This window comes from Pantherophis guttatus, chromosome 1, assembly GCF_059756535.1.
Source record: "Pantherophis guttatus breed Tessera chromosome 1, ASM5975653v1, whole genome shotgun sequence".
In the NCBI taxonomy this organism is placed as follows: domain Eukaryota; kingdom Metazoa; phylum Chordata; class Lepidosauria; order Squamata; family Colubridae; genus Pantherophis; species Pantherophis guttatus.
Window position 1 is genome coordinate 208,864,058 of NC_142063.1, and position 20,442 is coordinate 208,884,499.

A 20,442-nucleotide genomic window follows, 5' to 3' on the forward strand; every position below is an offset into this window, starting at 1 on the left:
TTCTGCAACAAAGGTAAAGACTTCATGTCATCCACTAAAACTTCAGACGCATGTGAAAAACTCACAAATATCTCTGCTGGCCACTTGGGAATTTCTAAAAGACCCAAACTTTGACTTTTAGCCTGGATAGCAAAACCAGTCACAGATGCTGGGCAAAACTATAACTCAACATCTGTAAAGGCATCCAGCTTGTTCTTTCTTATCCAAAAGAAGCCAGAGTGTAGGAATCGGTAAGAACCCAGACTGGGACCACAGTATGATGAGAACAAATTTTATTTGTCCCTCCTGTGTTCTTTTCCCATAAAATGCCCTTTGATGATATGATGTTCTGGCTGCAATATTGCTTCAGATTCCTCATGAATGCATGCACATCACAACTGCTCTTTTTAAGAACTATCAAGGCATAACAATACACTACTGCTTTAACAACACATATGGCCCTTAGAAATCCTCTATAGTTCTACCACACTTGCTTCTACCAACAAAACATATAAGTTGCAGTTTAATTATTTTTTTAAAATGGGCATATAAAACATCTACAGTAATACATAAGCCACCCGATTCCACCACAGAGACACAGGTACAAATCCATAGCAGTCATCAATCCAGCTCTTCTCCCCCTTGTTTCTTCTCTTGCTGAAATGCATTGAAATATATTTCTGTACTCTTGTAATTAATGACTTTCCAGTTTTGCTGACAAACTGGACTAAGATTCAGCACAGCGAGGCAGAACAAGAGTCAATGTTTGCAGAAACAGATACTGCAATTTCTCACTGATGGGTCACACTATAGAAATATAAATTGTACAGCAAGCTCATTCCATAGTCAGTAATTAATGCATCTGAAATTTCTGCCTGCTTTATTCCTTTGCTTGTGGAAATTTGTTCCCATACTTCTCTTTACATAAGACTTTGACCGCTGACATGTTTATTGCTGATCAACTCTCCTTCCATCTTCTGGGAAGAACCATAAAAAACATTAAACCCTTCCAAACACACTTTTAAAATTCAAGTAAGATGTTCTAAAAAACCAAACAAACTCTTGATCTGAAAAGGATATTCTGCTTCTAGAGTTCCAATACTATTATAGCCAATAGGCTCAGGAACAGTGCATGGTTGCAGCTGTAAACAATGCTTTAAAGGAAATCAATCTAAACTCCTATTAAAAATGCATTTTGGGAAAAATACAATAGATCTCTGCAGCGTGACTTTCTTCCTTTGGAAATAACAAGCCTTTCGGGAGCTATAATACTATAGCAGAAGGAAGCACAATACTCTTGTTGGGAATCCTAAACATTTCTCTCCACCAAGCAGTGTCAGAAACAGGAACAGTCCAATTCCACAGACCTTTGTGGCTACAGCAGTTTCAAGTTAGAAGGTAAATATCTTGCAAGGAACGGGATCACCGTTGTTCAAAGTCAAAGAAAGCATCTCCTTCCACACATACACATCACACATACACACACACACATTTCCATCATCCCTATTCTACCGTGCCTGTACAGTCCTTTAAACGCCTGGTTTTTAAGAAATGGTCCGTCTCAAACTGACACTCCTCCCCCTCCGGCGCCGCCTTTTAATCCTACTTCAAAACACGAATAACTTAGCTAAAATTCAGCCTTGGGAACCGACGAGTTTAGATAAGAGTAGGCTACCCTGCAGCCTGCGCCTCCTCTAGTAAACCCAGCGCACGCTTGCAACGCCAAGGGGCGACGTCCCAACCAAATCCAAGGGCGTCCGAGCGGAGATTTCAGATCCCAGTCCCCAGATACACCGTCCCGGCAAGGCTCCGATTTTCTAACTAGTATAAAACCGGACGCTGCTTTCCTTTCCTCCTCCTTCATCGATAAAGAGATTTCCGATTTGCGACATTTGGTCGGTATCCCAACCGAGAAAAGAGAAATCGCACCCAGGCTCTTTCTCACTCGCCGGTGCCGGGAAAACTTGGAAGCACCAGAAGCCGCGAAGAAGGGGGCACCGAGCTGCAGCAGCGCACGGAGCGAAGTTTCCTTTGCCCCGGGACTATAGAAGAAGGGATGTGGGGGAAAGGAAGCGAAGTGGGGAGCGGGGGAAAAAAAAATGAAGGGGTGGTCCGAAACTTTGGCGCTATCGGCTATGGGTTGGTTTGCGGATGCCCAGCAGCGAGATCGGAGGGTTGGAGAAGAGATCGAGCGCGCAACCTCTCCGGGCCGACGTTGGGGACAGAGGGTTGCAAATACCTGCAGAGCGCAACGGGATCGAGCAGAGCAGGGGGCTCTGTGGGCGCCGCAGCGGAGAGCCTAAACAACGCGGGCGTCCCGAAGCTTTGAAAGACGTCCCGGTGCAGCAGTGGAAGTGGAGGGGGGGGGAGAGGAGGAGCGCGAAGCAAGGAAAAGGGCAGGGCTTGAGGAACGCGGGGCCTCCTCCCTCCCGCCGTCTTCGGGTGGCGTTCCCCTCCCCACCGTCCGTCGTCCCTGCGGGGAAGCGCCCGCGAGCAGCTCCGGGAGCGCAGGTGAGAACTCCCTTTCCCCGGGCGGTGGGTTTTTTTTTTTTTTTTTGCAACGCGACGGGGAAGGGAGCGCTCCTCCGCCAGCTCGGCTAACAAGTTTGCGGAGCGGGAATGATGGGAGTTGAAGTCCAACGCGTGTTAAGCAGGTTGGTGGGATGGCTGCTATATAAAATGGTGCAGGGCGACTTGTTTGTGATAAGTCCTCCACCTCTCTCTCACACACACGCACACCCGACTCCAGTATTCAAGGAAATAAAATAACGGGAAAGAGGATAAATAAGATATATATGTGAAATCACTTTCTGCTGCAGTAAAAGGGCCGGATTGGGAACAATACAAAAGCGAACGCTGTGCTAAAAGTGTGGAGAGGTTTTCAGTCGTCCATTCAGTCGTCATGGTTGTCCCAAAGGTGCTTTTTCAGGAGGCAACTGGACTTTTTGTTTTTTTTTTCCCTTTGAAGACGTTTCGCTTCTCGCCCAAGGAGCTTCTTCAGCTCCCCACTATCCTGTCAGGGCCGGATTGGGAACAATACAAAAGCGAACGCTGTGCTAAAAGTGTGGAGAGGTTTTCAGTCGTCCAAGTCATGGTTGTCCCAAAGGTGCTTTTTCAGGAGGCAACTGGACTTTTTTGTTTTTTTTTCCCTTTGAAGACGTTTCGCTTCTCGTCCAAGGAGCTTCTTCAGCTCCCCACTATCCTGTCAGAGCTGAAGAAAAGCTGCATGGATGAGAAGCGAAAGGTCTTCGAAGAAAAAACAAGACAGTCCAGCTGCCTCCTGAAAAAGCACCTTTGGGAGAAAGCTGTACTAGAGAATGTCCACTGGGAACTCCCACCATAGCTCAGTGGGAGAAGATGGGGGTTGAATGTAAAAAGGGGTTAAAGTCTTCCCCAGCCATCTGCAGATAGATAGGGCTGAGAAAGGGTTTTCTCCAACCTGATGCCCCCAAAAGTGTTCGGGGACCATGGTGCCTAACTTTGTAAATAGCTTTGGATTAGGGTACCTTTGGGAGGGATCCAGTGGCCTTTCCTATCACGTGGCACCTGTAGAAAAATGCTTTTAAGGCATTTGGTTTTGTTTGAGGGATAGGAATGTAGGGACATCCCCAGCTTATGCCTCAGTATTTGTTTTTAGCAAACAGATTAAAAATATTAATATCACTCAGAAATGCTCAGGTTGCCAAAAGAATCAGATTTGTACAAGAGATTCCAACCAGCTTTTCCCACAGTTGTTGAAATCTATTCCACTCTTCCTTAACTTGGCACCCTCCGTGTCTTTCGACTTCGCCGTTCCATTAGCCCTGTGCTGTGGAATGGGAACTTATCCAACCGTTCTGGAGGGCATGAAGTCCAGGAGAGCTGCTTTGTATTGCCAAGACTGAAATACGTTGCCCAGCGGAGCTCATTTCTCTCTTTTTGCTTTAGAGCAGGCGTCCCTCAACCCTCGGGCCGTGAAACGGGCCGCGCAAAACTCGTGAAGCCGTATCCGCGCACGCGCGGGGATGCAGGCAGGGCGCGAAACAAGCCCTCCTTCCCGCTACCGGTCCGCGGAAAAACCGCTCTCCGCGCAACCGGTCCCTGGTCCCCAAAAGGTTAGGAGGGGGTGGGCTGCTTTAGAGCCAAGAGTCTTCAGAAAGACTATTCTAAATATTGCAATTTTGAATGGCTGTTATGCGGTGCTCCAGGTTCACCAGAGCAGGATTGGGACTGAAGTCTGCAGGATTTAGAACACAAGTTTAAAACGAAAACTTGGAGTTCATATTTCTATGTTCTAGAAAATAGGGTTGATTAGGGAGAGGGTGAAGACCAGTGGTGAAATCCAATTTTTTTTTACTACCGGATCTGTGGGTGTGGCTTGGAGGGCATGGCAGGGGTAGGATACTGCAAAATCTCCATTCCCACCCCACTCCAGGGGAAGGATACTGCAAAATCCTCATTCCCTCCCTACTCCTGGGGGAAGGATATTGCAAAATCTCCATTCCCACCCCACTCTGGGGTCAGCCAGAGATGGTATTTGCAAACTACTCAAAATTTCCGCTACCAGTTCTCCAGAACCTGTCAGAACCTGCTGGATTTCACCCCTGATTTGGACCCTAGATTATTCAGTGGATTTGCTACTCTCTTCCATAGATAATGGGAGTTTCTGTTTCCTCTTGTTTTCTTCTTATCTAGAAGAAAGAGACAGAGAGTGAGCCACACAAAGTCAACTCAGTTGTTCTGTACTGTGTATTTCCATGGACAGAGATGCAGAAGTTAAGACTTCTGTGTGTTGCTTCTGTTCAGTGTCATGGCATGGGCTGGAGAGTTGCAAGCTACTTTGTAGTATCTGTTGTGTGCATGGATTTATGAAATGAAAAACCAAGCCTCAGCTTACAAGGAAGGGACAACATTGAAAAAAAATAAGGATGAAACAATTTGATTCCTAGAAGTAGCTATGGCAGGACCATATATCTGGGCAACCAGTAGCATTAGAGTTCCCAGTAGCTATTATTATTATTATTATTATTATTATTATTATTATTATTATTATTATTATTATTATTATTTAGTAGTCATTTGGCTATTGCAGACAGAGTAGTCCCAACTGTGGTAACTGGATCCAAAGTTATACAGGTAGTCCTTGACTTACGACCACAATTGAGTGCAAAATTTTCTGTTGCTAAGCTAGACAGTTGTTAAGTGAATTTTGCCCCATTCTACAACTTTTCTTGCCACAATTGTTAAGTGAATCATTGCAGATGTTAAGTGAATAACATGATTGTTAAGTGAATGTGGCTGCCCCGTTGACTTTGATTGTCAGAAGATTGCAAAAGGCGATCACATGACCCCGGGACACTGCATCTGTCATAAATATGAGCCAGTTGTCAAGGATCCAACACTTGATGTGATCATGGGGATGCTGTAAGGGTCGTAAGTGTGAAAAATGGTCATCAGTCACTTTTTTCATTGCCATTATAACTTCAGACAAATGGTTGTAAGCCGAGGACTATCTGTACTTCAGGGTTTTTTTTCCATTTACTTTTATGAGTATTTTTACTTATATCCAGTCTTTATTATTTTCAATTTCAATTTAATTCAATTTATATGCCGCCCCTCTCTGAAGACTCAGGGCAGCTCACAATACATTTAAAATCCTAATAAAAAACATTTAAAAGTTAAAAACATTAAAACTCATTCATACCATTCATGGCCGGATCTCACCAGATCGCAAGAGCGAGATCAACCAGCCCCAGGCCTGCTGGAAAAGCCAGGTCTTCACCGCTTTTCGGAAGGTCAATAGGGTGGGGATGGACCGGACCTCAGGAGGTAACTGGTTCCAGAGAGCTGGGGCAGCCACAGAGAAGGCTCTCCCCTGCGGGCCCGCCAGCCAGCATTCTTTAGCTGACGGTACCCGGAGGAGACCAACTCTGGGATCTTACCAATCACAGGGAGCTATGCAGTAGAAGGCGGTCTCGAAGATAACCTGGCCCTGAGCCATGTAGGGCTTTAAAGGTAATAACCAACACCTTGACTTGTGACCGGAGACCAATAGGGAGCCAGTGCAGCTCGCGGAGAATTGGTGTAATGTGGGTGTACCTAGGTGCACCCACGACAGCTCGCGCGGCTGCGTTCTGGACCAACTGTAGTCTCCGAACACTTTTCAAGGGTAGCCCCATGTAGAGCGCATTGCAATAATCTAACCATGAGGTGACAAGGGCATGAGTGACCATGAGGAGAGCCTCCCAATCCAAGTAGGGTCGCAATTGGTGCACCAGGCGAACCTGTGCAAAGGTCCCCCTAGCCACAGCTGTCAGATATTGCTCTAATCTTAGCTGTGAGTCTAGGAGGACACCCAAATTGCGAGCCCGTTCTGAGGGGGACAATTTCTCACCCCCCAGAACCAAGGATGGACAGTCAACATAGTCTTTAGGAGGCAATACCCACAGCCATTCGGTCTTGTCTGGGTTAAGTCTGAGCCTGTTGATCCAGACCCCCACAGCCTCCAGGCACCGGCACATCACATCCACCGCATCACTGAATTGACACAGTAATTTTTATAAGCAAGGCACAACAAACATAGCAAATCTCCTTTCCGTCTCCTATTTTCCCCACAGCAACAACCCTATGAGATAGTTTAACTGACAGAGAGTGACCTGCCCAAATTCACTCAGCTGGCATGGTTTTCATTTTCAATTCTATTCCTATGTTTTTCCAATTTTTAAAAAATTTCTTCCAGGTTATTCCTTTTGTTGTTGTTGTTGTATATTGTGGGTGTTACTAATATAATGCCTTTATAAGTCTCAATAACAATGTTTTGAACTGATACTACTCAAATCTGAAACATCTGTTTTTAAATGAATTAATAGATTGCACAAATATGGAAATAAAATACAACTAATAAAAATGTTAGACAAAAAGGGCAATTTGGATTATGTTATAAAAGTTTGCAGTTAGAAGCATATACAGGGTTATTTGGATCACAGTAGAGGGGAAAAATCCAGCTTCCTAGACATCTGAGTCAATTTATTTCTCCCTTGTTTCCTGTTTAAAAAGAGTCTAAAAGATTTAGATGATACCCTTTGTAGGTTCATTCTGTACTGAAATAAATTCTGCCTGGATGGATTGATACAATTTCTTTAACTAAGGTTTATGGACTAAACTTCAACTGGCTGGGGTCATACAAGACACTGAGCCATAAATCATGGTTTACAAACAACACTTGGATTCACATAGTACATTCAGCAAAAGCCAAACAAACCACATTATGACTTATGTGCAAACCAAGCTGTTGTGGTAGTAAATTCTGATTTATGGCTTTGTACCCTGGGAAAACGAGACAAATGAGACTTCTTCAACAAAATATATAAAACAAAATATATGAAACAAACTATGATTTAGAATATTGTATGAACCAGCCAGGGTCACAATTTAGTGTCCCAACCTATGACTATAGAGCAGTAGTGGAGAACTTCATCCCATCCATCAAAGAAATTGCTCATTTCGAAATAATCTTTATTTCCATGTTTTTGTATACTATAATGAGACACTAGAAGCCTGATTGCTAACATCAGAAAATTTAATAAAGCAAAAATAAATAGAATTAAGAAAAAAAGAGTTATAAAAGACAACAGAAACTGAATCTACCAAAATCAAAAAAAGCATCTAGTCCATTATTCTCTGAAAGCTCCCTGAACATTTTTTTACCAATTTTCAGGATACTCTCAAACATTGGCCGCTGAACGGAGGTTGTCCCATAGAACAGATGCAATCATCAGAGCTGCATCTTTGTTTTTTTTATTGAAAAAGTTTTAAAACAAACACAATTTCCCCACAATCCCGCCTCCCTACCCCTCCCCGACTTCCCAGAGCAGAACACAAGGTATTTCTATTGACCTTTAACAATAAACTAAATTGCATAACCAATCATTAAACTAACACCCCCTAAGAAAAAATTCTTAACCCCCATATGTAAAATCCTATTTCTTAAACACAATACTTCTAATATCACTTATATAACACTTATACAAATAAAAGAAATCATTCATAAGCTATTTGATATTTTTTGGTTTGATACTTATTTTGTATATAATCAATCCATCTTCTCCAGTCCTGTATATACCTTTCTTGTGTGTGATCCTTCAGATATGCTGAAATTTTAGCCATTTCAGCTAAATTAGTTACTTTCAATATCCAATCATCAATAGTAGGCAAAAAGTCCTTCTTCCAGTGTTGTGCTACCAACAATCTTGCTGCTGTTATCAAGTTCAAAATCAATTTAGTCTCTGCAACTGTACAGTCCGTAGTTATACCCAATAAGAACAACTGTGGAGTAAATTTTAATCTCTTTTTAAGAATATTCTGCAACACCCACCAAATCTTTATCCAAAATGCTTTGATTTTTCCACAAGTCCACCATATATGATAATAAGTTGCATCATCACAGTCACATCTCCAACATTTAGCTTGCACATTAGAATACATACATGATAATTTTTTAGGATCTAAATGCCATCTATAAAACATTTTATAAAAATTTTCTCTTAAGTTTTGTGCTTGTGTAATTTTTACATTTCTAATCCAAATCTTTTCCCAAGTCTCCATCATTACTGGCTCTTGAAAATTTTGTGCCCATTTAATCATACAGTCTTTAACCAATTCCGTCTCAGAATCTATCTCCAATAAAGCATTATACAACCTTTTAATATGCATTTGTTTTTGATCTCTAATTTGTTTTACCAAATTCTCCTCATTTTGCACAAAGCCAGTTTTTTGATCTTCCTTCCATCTAGCTTGAAGTTGACCATACTGGAACCATGTATAAATTATACCTTCTTCTCTTAGTATATCTAAAGATTTCAAATACATTACCCCCCTTTCCATAATAAGAAGCTCTTTATAGGTAATCACCTCCTGTTTTTATTCTATACTTATGTTTTCTATTGCATGTCTAGGATTTGCCCATAAAGGTATCTTATAATTTAACTTATATTGATATTTTTTCCAAACCCTTAACAAAGCATTTCTTAATATATGAACCTTAAATACTTTATCCACTTTTTTATCATATAACAAATAGGCGTGCCATCCATATAACAAACCATAACCTTCTAAATTCAAAATTCTCCCCTCAGTTAAATTAAACCAATCACTAATTTGTGATAAAACCGCTGCTTCATAATATAATCTTAAATTAGGCATTTTAAGACCCCCTCTTTCGCGTGTATCTTGTATAATTTTCATTTTTATTCTGGTTTTTTTCCCAGCCCAAATAAAAGTATTAACACCTTTCTGCCATTCTCTCAGATTTTCATCTTTCTTAAGCACAGGTATCATTTGGAACAAAAATAAAAATCTAGGTAAGACATTCATTTTAATTGCTGCAATTCTTCCCAATAAAGACAACTGTAATTTTTTCCAGTTTTCCATATCCTTCTGTACCTTCTGCCAAAGAACCTCATAATTGTTTTTGTATAATTTTGTATTTGAAGCTGCTATATATACCCCTAGATATTTAACCTTTTTAACTATTTCAAAATCTGTTAATCTTGCTAGTTTATCTCTTTCAAGTATTGTCATATTTTTAACTATCATCTTTGTCTTATGTGAGTTAACTTTAAATCCTGATACTTTCCCGTTTTGATCAATTATATCCAATATATATGGAGCCGACTCTATAGGTTGGGATAAGGTAATAACCAAATCATCTGCAAATGCTCTTAATCTATAATCTTGTTGTCTAATTACAATACCCTTCAATTTTTCTGAATCACGTATCTTGTTCAATAGTACCTCCAAAGTCAAAATAAATAGTAGTGGGGACAGAGGACACCCCTGCCTTGTTCCTTTCTCAATTTTAAAAGCCTCTGTTAAACCTCCATTAACTATAATTTGTGCTGTTTGCTGCTGATATATCGCTCTAATTGATTGTGTGAAATATTCCCCAAAGTGCATTTTCTCTATTATTTTAAACAAAAATTGCCAGTTCAAACGATCAAATGCCTTCTCTGCATCCAAAAATATAAACACTGTAGGGACTTGATTATTTTTTTTCCAAATATTCCAATAAGTTTACAATTTGTCTAACATTGTATCTCATTTGTCTCCCTTTTATAAACCCTGATTGATCATTGTGAATTATTTGTTGCATAACTGGCATTAATCTATTAGCTAATATTTTAGCAAAAATCTTATAATCAGTATTCAGAAGTGAAATGGGCCTAAAATTCTCAGGTTTAATGGAATTTTGGTCCTCCTTTGGAATTAGTGAGACAAAGGCTGTTTTCCAGGAGGGTGATACTCCTCCTCCTGCTTGTATTTTATTAAATAAAATTTTGAGTGGTTCTAACATTTCAGATTGTAAATGTTTATAATAGACAGCTGTTAGTCCATCTGTTCCCGGAGCCTTACCTATTTTTAATTGTTTAATTGCCCCAACAATTTCCTCGGAAGTTATTGGCTGATTCAATCTCTCCCTCTGTTCCAGCGTTAATTCAGGAATCTCCATCTTTAAATATCTATCAATATCAACATCTTGAATTGCATCTTTAGCATATAACTTTGTATAGAACTCCAAAAAAGCCTTTTTTATTAAATTCTGTTGATAAATCTCTTTACCTCTAAATTCTATCTTGTCTATAACACGTGATTTTTGTTTTTTCCTCATCGTGTAAGCCAACCATCTCCCAGGTTTATTAGCATTACAAAATGTATTATGTCTGGCATATTGTATGCTAGTTGCTACTTGCCCAGCCATTAACATATTAAATTGCTCTCTTAAAATATTAATCATGTCTTTTGCCTTTTTATCTCCCGGGTTAATTATAAGCAATTGTTCTTTCTTTTTAATTTCCTCCTCTATCTCTTTCCGTCTATTTTGTTGTTTTAATCTATATTTATTATTCAAAAAAATTAATGTTCCTCTCATATATGCCTTACACGCATCCCATACCATCTCTATCGAGGTCCCTTTATTCATATTGTTAACAAAAAATTCTTTCATTTGTTTTTTAAGCTCACACAGGTTATCTTCATATCTAAATAAATTCTCATTTAACCTCCAAGACCTCCTTTCCCCTTTTTCCTGCTCTAATTCCACCCAAACCGGGCTGTGATCAGTTAAAGTTCTTGGACATATCTTCGTACTCTTCACCCTAGAAAAAGGATCATTTGTAGTTAATATAAAATCAATCCTAGAAAAAGATTGATGCCTATCTGAAAAGAAAGTAAAATCACTCTCCAATACGTTCCTTTCTCTCCAAATATCTCTGAGCTCCATATCCTCCAAAATATCAAAAAAAGATTTAGGCAACTTAGCACGCATGGAAGTCTTGGAAAGACTTTTTTTATCTTTCTGGGTATTTATTACCCCATTCCAATCACCCATTAGAAGTAAAGATCTATAATTCCATTGTAATATTTTGGTATGTAAAAGTTTATAAAATTTATCTTGCTGTTGATTAGGTGCATATACTCCAATTACAAGCAGCTTCCCATTCTGTGTTGTTAATTCGATTGCAATATATCTACCTTGAGTGTCAGCCTCAATTAAATTGGCCACTAAGCCTCTTTTAACATATATAACTAGGCCATTTTTCTTTTCTGGCGCTGATGCCACAAAATGTGTACCTAATTTCGAATTTATCAAATACTTTTGATCTGAGGATTTTATATGCGTTTCTTGCAAACAAATAACATCGTTCTGAAATTGCTTCAAGTAGTGAAATATTTTCTTTCTTTTTTGTGGAGAATTTAAACGGTTGACATTCCAAGATAAAAATCTATTTGCCATCTCTGGGCGCTCCAAGCTTTGAGAGCATCAGCTGAACCTCCTCCGCCATTTTAGACTTCGGCCTAGCTCCTCCCACTGCTTGTGTTTTTTGGACTTGTTGGATTGGATCTTGAGGCTGTTGTGCCAGATGTTGTTTATAAGTAGCTCTTGTCAATCGTTGATCTTTTGGTAGCTGTATCATCGTTAATGGCTCAAGGGTTGGTGGTGGACCCCCACTCAGATCTTCTTCCAAATTGGCTCCTCCAGCTAGTGCTTGAGCGTAAGTTTGTGGTTGCCCTCCATCTTTCTCTTGTTGTATCATTTCCAATTGCTTTCTGGCACCCCCTGGTGAGGGTGGCCTTCCAGCCTTTAAAACATTAGCATAAAAATCTTTCGCCTTTCCAACTGTATTTAAGCGATGTCTTTGCCCAGCGTATGTCACTATTATCCCAAATGGGACATCCCATCTGTACTGAAGCTGCTGGTTTTTTAGTTCACTCACCAAAAAACCAAACTGCTTTCTGTCTCTTAACATTTTAGGAGGAAGCTCTTTCAGTACCACCAGCTCTTGTCCATCCACTTTAATCTTGTTTCTGTAAGAAGCTTGCAGAATGTCATTTCTAACTCTCCTTGTTGTGAAATAAATCACCACATCTCTTGGTAGCTGCTTTTGTTTTGCCAGCCAGGAATTGACCCTGTAAATTTTGTCCATTTGAATTGCCACATCTTCTGGCCTTCCTAAGATCAGCTCTGCTAAAGCATTAGAACAAACATCTTTTAAATTTTCACCACTCTTTTCTTTCAAACCTCTCAGCCTCAGGGCAAATTCCATTGATCTGTATTGTAACATAACCATTTCATCATCCACTTTCTCTGTTTGTATCATAACCTCTCCTACTTTAGTTGCCAGCTCCAGGTTAGCATCATCAATTTCCCGTACTCTCTCCTCAATCTTTAACATATGAGTAGCCAGTCCTGAAACTGCAAAAACAATGTCATCTCTTATTTCATCATGTTTTTCCTCCACCACACTTTTAATTTTCTTTAACTCCTCTGAGAATTCTTTCATCATTTCTGTCTGATTGTTCAGGGCACCCATTATAAATTCTTTAAGGTCTTGTGACTGTGTGTCAGCCGGAAGTTGTTGTTGTTTTGGAGTCACTACAGGGGAACCTCCTCCCCCTTTAGAAGTTGGTGGCTTTAGTTGTTTAGCAGCCATTTTATTTTTAAAAAGGGTTTTTTCCTTTTGCAGCCACTAAATCTTATAAACAGTCTTACAAAGTATATTTCAAAGTTTTTCCAAAATAAACAATCCTCTCTTCAAAATATACTCAATCCTCAGCAATTTACTCTTCAGGCAGAGGACTCTTAACAAGCAGTTTCCCTTTAACTTTCACTTTCCCTTCCGCCCGTAACAAAGGCTTCCTCTCCAGCCTCCAGCTCAAGAGAGCTCCGTTTGCAACAATGTATTCACGGAGTTAAGTTCTGTTTCTTTTAAAAAGCTTGCACTCTTGCTTCTGCTCTGTCTGCTTTGTTAGAAATCATTAAAACTCACGGTTTGCCAGCAGAATTGGACGCAGACGTCTTGCTCTGATTAACAGAGGCACCAGCGATCCGGAGCAAAGGGAGGGGTGAACTGGGGAGCTCTCACCCTCCGAGTCCCTGGAATTAATCCAGTGACTTTCGGGGAGCTCTACCCACCCCCTCCGACTCTCCTCTCCTTCTTCGCCCGAAGGAGAGTTTTTTCAAACCGCCGGACAGCTGTTTAGCGCTGTCAGGGCGGTTTTAACAGATCGGGTGGCTGGCGGTCTATAGAGACCGTCTTTGTCGTCCGTGGAGCCACCGGAAGTCCCATCAGAGCTGCATCTTGACATTTAAGGAACACTTAGGATCATTTGCATATTTTGGACCTTTCATCAAATGTCACACTAGACCAGGCTTTCCATATCTAGTGCCTAGCAGATGTATCTAGATGCTATTAAAACTCTGTTGTCTGTTTATCACCTTCAATTGGGGAAAATTGCAAGGTATAGGGCAACAATTATTAAATGAAGGTAACTCAAATGGGTTAACTTACAGAATGTTGAGACCATGACTCCAATGGTAATGAAATTTATTTTATTTTTTTTAATTTACTAATTTTTTATACTACCCATCTCCCCTATAAGGTGACTCTGGGCAGCTTACAAGTTATAAAACAAGTAGAAAAATAATTAAAATATTAAAATATTAAAAATATACAGATTAAGATTTTAAAATTATTGAAACCAGAACTAAGAGACGGATAGTAGGGAAACAAGATCTTCTTACCTTGCCAGCCATCACTAGCGGTGAGGGCCCCACTCAGGGCCCCAGGTTAACCAGCAAAGCCAAGTTTTAATATCACTCCCAAAGGGTGGGAACAATTATCTGGTGATAGAATATTCCACAGGTATGGTATCACATCACAAAATGCTCTTTTCTTTGAACCCATTTGCTGATTCCTATGTAGATGGGATGCATAGCAGGCCTCTTCCACTGGCACAAGTGGGGTGGGTTAGTCCCATTGGGTAGAGATAGCTTTTCAGGTACCCTGGTCCCATGCCATGTAGGAATAATTTGTGAGGTTGTGGCTGCTTCAGCGCCACCACATCTTCCAATTATACTTCCCAGAAACTTGAAGGTTGTGTGGTAGAAAGAAAGATGGGAGGGGCATACCACCTGCTCTCTTTCCCACCTCTCTCTGAGACCATTGGCTGCTTTGGAACTGAGGCTAAAATCTGAAATCTCTTAATGGTGGTGATCAGTGAGGAATGGACAAAGGAGTGACTCAGATGCCTGTTGGCAAGATAGGGTTGGCTGGAGGGCACTGGTGGTTGATGGGTGAGCCCTCTTTCTCTCTGCAGGGAATGGACCCTTGGGGACATGCTGGAATGAAGAGTGGGGGTACAGTTTTCCTCATGGTCTGCAGCTCCCTTTTGTTCTTTCTTCCTCCAGCAAAGTGGCAGGCAGTTCACTGACTAGCGAGTCAGCTGAGGAGGAGGAAGAGAAGGCTTCACTGGGGCAGTTCTGAGGGTCATGAGGAGAAGGAAAATGGCAAAGAATGACCCCATTGGTCACAGATTGTCTACTTGGATTTAAATTGCTATCCCCCTCATTCTAGAGTAACAGGATTTGTGATTTAATGCATCTGAATAAAAAGGGGATTTTAATCCATATATTTACCTCCAATAAAATCAAACATATTATTTTATATTAACTTAGAAAGACACAATAAGTTATAGCATTATAGAGAAATATATAAGGCTACAAAACAACATTCATACTAGGAGCAGGAGGTTCACAGCGAAAATAGGGCCAAACCACAAAAGCTTTAATGCTCTGTAATAATTAAAATGAAATGTGCAGGGATTCAGTCCCATTATGATGCCCTCATTCTGTCTGAAGAGGTTGCAACTGTGTGTAATTAACTGTGTGTACTTACGTACAATTGAGATACATGCCTACACTGGGAATATAAATCATTTATATACCAAAAATGTATAGAATGGGTTGTGCTCCTCTTCGGTGCATACAAGATAAACCTTAAAAGTGGTAGCATCTGATTTCCTGACTTTAAGACTTTGGTGAGAAGATGGATATGCAATCTGAGTACACGCAGCGCCACACAAATATATGAATATAGGTATGCATGAACTAATTAATCCCTTCTTATCAGAACCATTTTTTTGAATTTGGCAGAGTCTGCACTGCTTGTATAATAGATGCTGAAGAGAGATGAACCGCCCTAACCAGTCTGATGCCCTGTGACTATATCTGTGATATAGTCACAACTGGAATGGTCAAACATCTTGGTCACCAGCTCTAAAGGGAATTTATTTTTGCTCCACCTTTTTTCCTAGAAATCAAAGAAGCTTACATGGGACTCTCCTTCAGTATATCCTTACAATAATAGCAACAACAACAACAACATATCTGTAAGGGAGATTGGGCAAAAAGAGTGATTGGTCAGAGTCATCAACTGAATTGCAGAGAATTAATTTGAATCAGCATCTCCCAGCCCTAGTCCAAGATCTCAACCTCCGCATCATGGAAGCTCTCAAGAACCAGATACCATACATAGCAATTAGCACTTATATATTCTGCTTCATATACTCCTCTCTAAGCAGTTTACAGAGTCAGCGTATTGCCCTCAACGATCTGGGTCCTCATTTTATCAACCTCAGAAGGATGGAAGGCTGAGTCAACCCAAGCTGGTCAGGATCGAACTGCTGGCAATTGGCAGAATTAGCTTGCAATACTGCATTCTAACCACATGCCATGAAGATAAGCCTATCCATGATTACTATAGTTTTCACGAGTACTCAACAATACCTTCATGACTGGAATGCTGAGGACGCTGAGAAATAAGTACTGTAGAAGATGATACTTTGTTTATGATCTTCCCAGTGACACCTGGTTGAATGCACAGGTTGAAAGCTGGACCCTGTGACCTTTGATCCAATCTCAGCAGAGCTCTTCTCATGTTTGCCCACTCAGGCCCTGTGCTTGCCACAAAACAAAACACCCCCAAAAGCACCCTGAGATTAACCCCTCCAGCACCTACTAGATTTACTTCTATTCCAGTCATAACTGTGCAGTGATGAACAGTAGTTGAGTGAACCTTGGCATGCTGTTGCATAGAATGGAAGGGATAATGATAGGCTCATGCTGAAAAGAATAGCCTTTAACATGTAGAAGGGATTTAAGAAGAAAATCAATCTGATTGCTATCGCTCCTCTTTCCCCCTCCCTCCCACCCCACCCCCACCAAAGATATCTCTGCCATAATAAGTCCTAAAAAGACTCCTGCCGAATTGCAAAGAGGGTTCTTTGTAACAATGCTGGATTCATGTCATCTCACAACTGTTATCAAGGCAGCCTGGGACTATTGTGGCAGCGTTCTCGGCATCAATCTGGAATACAGAATGAGCTTTAAGTGCTATACCGTTAGTTGAGAGACTAATTATGGTCTATTGCTATCATTGAGTAAAGCAATCATGAAGGGAAACTCTTGGATTTCTCTCACGTGGCATAGATTCTTTTAGAAACATGCTACATTTTAGGGTTGCGGAAAATAATTTTCCTCTTATAACTATAAACCTCTAAATGTATTTTGTACTTTGCTATAATAGGCACTGCACAATTCAAGAATCGGGTACTGGGTTGTTGAAAGAGTTAAGAAAAGACCCTCAACTATGAAAAATAACTTTTTCTGAACTCTTCAAAAACAAGGGTGTGGTAAATTGAAAAGATTTTCTGGTCAATTTCAGCTGTATTTTCCACATAATATCTAGACTCTTTCAAACTTGACAATGCTATTTAGTTTCACATGTCTTTTGGGGGATGCAGTCTCATCACTTGATACTTGATCACTTGATAGTAATTGATTTACTATTAGACCTGCTTTTCCTTTAGAAGCTAAAGGCATTACATGTAGCATTCTGTTCTACAAATTTTTTCACAACAACTTGTGAAGATGGATTGGGTTTAGGGAGATAATGACTAGCCCACAGTCACGGAATAAAGGCTTTCAGTTTTGTCTTCTCAGTGTAGTCCAACCAGAGCCAGTTTGATCTGGTGGTTAAGGCAGCAGATTAGAAAGCAGGAGACTATGAAGTTCAAGTCCTGTCTTTGCCATGAAAGTCAGCTTGGTGGCTTTGGGCCTATCACTCTCTTTCTCTCTCAGTCCAACCTACCTCAGAAGATTGTTGTGTGGAAAATTGGAGGAGGAAAGTTTGTTGGATATCTTTGCTGCTTGTTATTTTTTAAAAGCTACTAAAGGCAGGATACAAATAAATAAATAAATAACTTTGAGCACTATACCACACATTTAATGTCCGTATGAATTTCCCATAGGAGGTTTACATATTCCCTTGCTTCCTAGAACAAAAGTAAGCAATCTTTTAGAGATAGGAGCACATTCGAAATGTTCAGTGCATTTAGTGGACACATTTATAAAATGGCTGCCCTATAAGAATGATCTGTTAAAAAAAACTACTGGCTGTGGCTACTGGAAAAAAAGCACTAGTAGATAAATTAGCCTTCTGAAAATGTTACCTGCTATCCATGGGGCTCAAAAACATTTTTGAAATTAAGATGCTAAAGGAGTATATTTCGCTTTGCGATGCACCAGCTTCTTGTTTATGCATTTTTTTTTTATTAAAGGAATGTTTAGATGGGACCAAGAACTTGGCGCACATCACTGTTATATACCGGTACATAGCGGTGCCTGGAAGTAGCACGTTGTTGATCCTTGACTTAATATATAGCTTGAAGCATTGTTGTATTTTGTTGTCATTCTGGAATTAAACTTGGATATGAAGGTGCATCCAAATATCATGTTAGGAATCTGAATAATAGGAATAACACTATAGACATGGTGGCATTTACTAAGGATATTCAAGAAATATTCAGGTGATATAAGTATTATAACACGTTATCACCATTTTCATCCAGAGAATGTTGATATCCAAGACATTGACTTCAGCACTTACTTATATTTTGTTCCATCATTGAGTACTGTACCAAAATCTTTCACTTTATAGGAGGTCATTCAAGTGGGCATGTTTAACTATAGAACCGCTATCATATCACCTTTTTTGTTTTTTATTGTATTTTTATATATACATCAACATCAATACATCAACAGTATCATATCACTTTTTGTGTCCATCTTTTGTCAAGTAATATTTTAATATAACCAATTAATACTATCAATACTGTAACATAAATATCAATTTACTATTGATTGTGCAATGTAAACTTGTTATGAATATAGTTCTCTTGCCAGCCAGAACAACTGTGATGTTCCCAATAAACATCTCTTTCAGACTGCAGACTTTTTATCTTTGTCTTTTGAAAATAAGGTTTGGTCTTATTTAGTCCTGGTATTGATTGGTTTAGGTTTCAAAGAGGAGAGATGGGCTGAAATCTTTAATCGCTGCTTATAAGCTATGCGGCCAGAGAATGCAAAATATAAAATTCAACTTTTGCATTGTTTATCTTTGAACTGTCATAAAGAACAATATGAGAGAGTCTTACCTCTCATGCAGTGGGTTAGGGAGAGGATGCTATTGAACCATGCCTTTAGACAAGGCAGTGGGAACTAACAAGTTGCTGCTGCAAAGCAGGAAATGAAGCCAGGGTATGAAATTCTAGAGAACGTCTTTGGTCCTTTGAGATTTCCAGCCCTCTATGGCTCAGCAGTTCTGCTACAAAACCCACGTTTAATTCCTGGGTGTATGTATACATTTATAATTAGATTTAGAATTCTTTATTGGCCAAGTGTGATTCGATACACAAGGAATTTGTCTCTGGTGCATAAGCTCTCTGTGTACATAGAAGCAACAAGTGATAAATCATGATCATAATCGTATGATTATGATCGTTTATGTTTTGCCTTTCTTTATAAAACTGAGTGACTTCCAAAACAATCTGATGATATGCCTATAATTTAGTAAAAGGATAGTTCATCTAAGTAAAATTATCTGCTAAGAAATACCACCTTGAGTTTTTCTTTTTTCATATATTCAAATGAATGGGGAAAAAAGCAAAAAATATGCTACCCTTAACCTTGACTGAAAGAGTCTTCTTTTTCTTTTATTCTTTTCTGATTTATTATTTGTTCTCCAACTGTCAATTTTTTAATTGTTTCAATTTAGTGGGTTTGGTTTTTAATCTGTTTGTTGCCTAGAATCACTGTAACTTTAGAAATTAAATAACAATAAAAAAAAAACCAGTTTTGAGAAATGAGAGGATTTACAACTCTATGCTGAGTCTTAAATTTTTATTTTTACATTGTATTTGTAAATTTTGCAACAGAATCCAGTGATGTACCAAGGTAACATACATCATTAATAAACATACACAGAGATTATTGGTCCCTGTTTTGGGGGGTAGGACAGATCAACACTGGGCCCATTTTTCAAACTAATGCAAACTTCATCGGTCACTTCACTGATACCTTTCAGATATTTGTTAGTTGTGAAGTTGTATCCAACCCATTGTAACCCCATGGACAATGTTCCTCCAGGCCTTCCTCTACTCTACCATCCTCTGGAGTCCATTTAAACTCACACCTACTGCTTCAGTGACAGCCACCTCATTCTCTGTCGTCCCCTTCATCTTTTGCCCTCAATCTTTCCCAGCATTAGGCTCTTCTCCAGGGAGTCCTTCCTTCTCATTAGGTGGCCAAAGTATTTGAGTTTCATCTTCAGGATCTGGCCTTCTAAAGAGCAGTCAGGGTTGATCTCTAGGACTGACTGGTTTGATCGCCTTGCAGTCCAAGGGACTCGCAGGAGTCTTCTCCAGCACCATAGTTCAAAGCCTCAATTCTTTGGCACTCAGTCTTTCTTACAGTCCATACATTGCAACTGGGAACACCATAGCCTTGACTATACAAACTTGTTGGCAGGATGATGTATGTGCTTTTTAGTATGCTATCTAGATTTGCCATAGCTTTCCTCCCCAGGAGCAGTGTGTTTTAATTTCTTGGCTGCAGTCCCCTTCTGCAGTGATCTTGGAGCCCAGGAAAATAAAATCTGTCACTACTTCCATTTCTTCCCCATCTATTTGCCAGGAATTGAGAGGGCCGGATGCCGTGATCTTAGTTTTCTTAATGTTGAGTTTCAAGCCAATTTTTGCACTCTCCTTCACCCACATCATATTGGACTACAATTTACAACATCTTCCAAC

General features: G+C 39.9%; 1 protein-coding gene and 1 long non-coding RNA gene across 4 annotated transcripts in view; one reads left to right on the forward strand and one right to left on the reverse strand.

The window, feature by feature from the left end:
- The window catches only part of KCNS3 (potassium voltage-gated channel modifier subfamily S member 3), a 42,098-nt gene extending 39,777 nt beyond the window's left edge, over positions 1–2,321 (reverse strand). The window contains exon 1 of one of the 3 annotated variants that reach the window (XM_034432152.2): positions 2,219–2,303. The gene's annotated coding sequence lies outside the window, so the exon portion shown is untranslated. Of the gene's footprint in view, positions 1–1,908; positions 2,035–2,218 lie in introns of those variants that run through there. The other 2 variants (XM_034432153.2, XM_087882364.1) reach the window with 2 other exon arrangements.
- Positions 2,322–2,440: 119 nt separating this feature from the next.
- LOC148116755 (uncharacterized) lies at positions 2,441–18,584 on the forward strand. The gene is made up of 2 exons (XR_015731301.1): positions 2,441–2,633; positions 15,449–18,584. It is a non-coding gene; the product is annotated as an uncharacterized LOC148116755 (long non-coding RNA).
- Positions 18,585–20,442: the final 1,858 nt, after the last annotated feature.